The 3,195-nt window shown below is 39.6% G+C and overlaps 1 pseudogene; it reads right to left on the reverse strand.

The window, feature by feature from the left end:
* Positions 1-2,011: 2,011 nt before the first annotated feature.
* Positions 2,012-2,103, reverse strand: LOC118898652 (annotated as a pseudogene).
* Between the last annotated feature and the right edge of the window lie 1,092 nt (positions 2,104-3,195).

Genomic DNA, 3,195 nt, shown 5'->3' on the forward strand with positions numbered 1-3,195 from the left:
CATGATAAGTAGAAGGGGAGAGGGAGGGGGAGGAGGAGGAGGAGGAGGAGGAGGAGGAAAGAGAATAACATACAGACCCCCCTGAGTAAATGACCAGGTAACCAACGGGTTCCCTGGTGGTGCTTTGAAATCAAGAGTCCTAAGGTTTGCACCGTCCACGGCAGCAAGAGAAGGGGAAGAACCACCTGGAGGAGGGCATGGGCTAGGTTGGGATTCTTGCTTGGATTCTGGGACTGAGGGCCAAAGGGTTCTGGGAGTGTGAGGCGGTACCAGAGGTGGGGGGGACCTGCTGTGCCAACAGGCGTGCTCCCTGGGGGCTCAACCGGCAGGTGTGAGGCCACTCCGTGCCCCTTGGCTGGAAGCCCGGCCCCTGCCCTTGCGACCCAGGCCCCTCTGGTCACACCGACTGCCTGTTCTTTTTTTTAAAAAAAATATTTATTTATTTATTTAGGCTGTGCAGGGTCTTTTTTTTTTTTAATTAATTAATTAATTTTTTGGCGGCGTTGGGTCTTCATTGCCGCGTGTGGGCTTTATCTAGTTGCAGAGAGCAGGGGCTACTCTTCATTGTGGTGCGCAGGCTTCTCATGGCGGTGGCGTCTCTTGTTGCGGAGCTGGCTAGTATTTTGTTGAGAAGGTTTGTGTGATTTTTTTTTAAATTGTAGTAAAATACATATAACATAAAACTTACCATCTTAACCTTTTTAAGTCTGCAGTTCAGTGGTACACTCATATCGTTATGCAACCATCACCATAGTCCATCTACAGAACTCTTTTCATTTGCAAAACTAAAACTCTGTACCCATTAAATAATAACTCCCCATTTCCCCCTCCTCACAGCCCCTGGCAACCACCCTCTACTTTCTATCTCTATGGATTTGACTATTCTAGGTACTACATAGAAGTGGAATCATATAGTATTTGTCCTTTTATGACTGGTTTATTTCACTTAGCATAATATTCTCAAGGTTCATCCATGTTGTAGCATGTGTCAGAATTTCATTCCTTTTTAAAGGCTGAATAATGTTCCATTGTATAGATATACCACATTTGTTTATCCATTCATCTGTCAATGGACACTTGGGTTACTTTCATCATTTGGCTATAGTGAACAATGCTATTATGAACATGGGTGTACAAATATTTCTGAGACCCTGTTTTCAATTCTTTTTGGCATATACCAAGAAGTGGAATTGCCAGATCATATGTTGATTCTATTTTTCATCTTTTGTGGCATCACTGTACTGTTTTCCACAGCATGTGCATCATTTTACATTCCCACCTATAGGGCACAAGGGTTTTAATTTCTCCACATCCTCAGCAGCACTTGTTATTTTCTGTTTTTTTAATTAATTTTAATTAATAGCCATCCTAATTTATGTGAGGTAGTATCTCATTGTAGTTTTTTTTTTAACATCTTTATTGGAGTATAATTGCTTTACAATGGTGTGTTAGTTTCTGCTTTATAACAAAGTGAATCAGTTATACATATACCTATGTTCTCATACCTCTTCCCTCTTGCATCTCCCTCCCTCCCGCCCTCCCTATCCCACACCTCTAGGTGGTCACAAAGCACAGAGCTGATCTCCCTATGCTATGCGGTTGTTTCCCACTAGCTATCTATTTTATGTTTGGTAGTGTATATATGTCCATGCCACTCTCTCTCTTTGTCACATCTTACCCTTCCCCCTCCCCATATCCTCAAGTCCATTCTCTAGTAGGTCTGTGTCTTTATTCCCGTCTTGCCACTAGGTTCTTCATGACCTTTTTTTTTTTTTTTCTTAGATTCCATACATATGTGTTAGCATACTGTATTTGTTTTTCTCTTTCTGACTTACTTCACTCTGTATGCCAGACTCTAACTCCATCCACCTCACTACAAATAACTCCATTTCATTTCTTTTTATGGCTGAGTAATATTCCATTGTATATATGTGCCACATCTTCTTTATCCATTCATCCGATGATGGACACTTAGGTTGCTTCCATGTCCTGGCTATTGTAAATAGAGCTGAAAAATATGGAACACTTCACGAATTTGCGTAGGGGCCATGCTAATCTTCTCTGTATCGTTCCAATTTTAGTATATGTGCTGCCGAAGCGAACTCACTGTAGTTTTGATTAGTATTTTCCTAGTGATTACTGATGTTGAGCATCTTTTAATGTGCTTATTATCCGTTTGTTATTTTCTTTGGAGAAATATTTATTCGAGTCCTTTGCCCATTCTTGAATTGGGCTGTTTGCTGTTGAGCTGTGCAAGTTCTTTATGTATTTTGGATATTAACCCCTTATTAGATATATGATTTAGAAATATTTTCTCCCAGTCCAAGGGTTGCCTTTTCACTATGTTGATTGTGTCCTGTGGTGCAAAAAAGTTTCAAAATTTGATGTCAGTCCAATTTATCTATTTTTTCTCTTTTTGTTGCCTGTGTTTTTGGTGTCATATCCAAGAAATCATTGCCAAATCCAATGTCATGAAGTTCTCTCTTACATTTTCTTCCAGAAGTTTTATAGTGTTTTTTCTTACATTTAGGTCTTTGATCTATTTTGAGTAAATTTTTGTGTATGGGTTAAGGTGATGGTCCAACTTCAGTCTTTTGCATGTGGATATCCAGTTTTTCCAACACCATCTGTTGAAAAGACTGTCCTTTCCACATTGAGTGGTCTTGCAATCTTGTTAAAAATCATTTGACCATATATGTAAGGGTTTATTTATGGGATCGCTACTCTATCCCATTGGTCTGTATGTCTGTCTTTATGCCAAGAACACACTGATGTGATTACTGTAAGCTTTGTAATGTTTTGAACCAGGAAGTTTGAGTCTTCTGGTTTTGTTCTGCTTTTTCAGGATTTTTTTGGCTATTTGGGGTCTCTTAAAATTTCATATTAATTTTAGGATGGATTTTTGTATTTCTGCAAAAAACACCATTGGGTTTTTGATAAGGATTGCATGAATCTACAGATAATTTTAGGTAGTATTGACATCTTAAGAATATTGTCTTCCATACCTTTTTCCAAAGGCAATATTCAAGTGGCCAACATGTACTTGAAAAGGTGCTCAACATCTCTAATCATCAGGGTAACGCAAATCAAAACCACCATTAGATATCACCTCACGCCTGTTAGGATGGCTAGCATCAAAAAGACAAGAGGGCTTCCCTGGTGGCACAGTGGTTGAGAATCTGCCTGCCAATGCAG

This window comes from Balaenoptera musculus, chromosome 7, assembly GCF_009873245.2.
Source record: "Balaenoptera musculus isolate JJ_BM4_2016_0621 chromosome 7, mBalMus1.pri.v3, whole genome shotgun sequence".
In the NCBI taxonomy this organism is placed as follows: domain Eukaryota; kingdom Metazoa; phylum Chordata; class Mammalia; order Artiodactyla; family Balaenopteridae; genus Balaenoptera; species Balaenoptera musculus.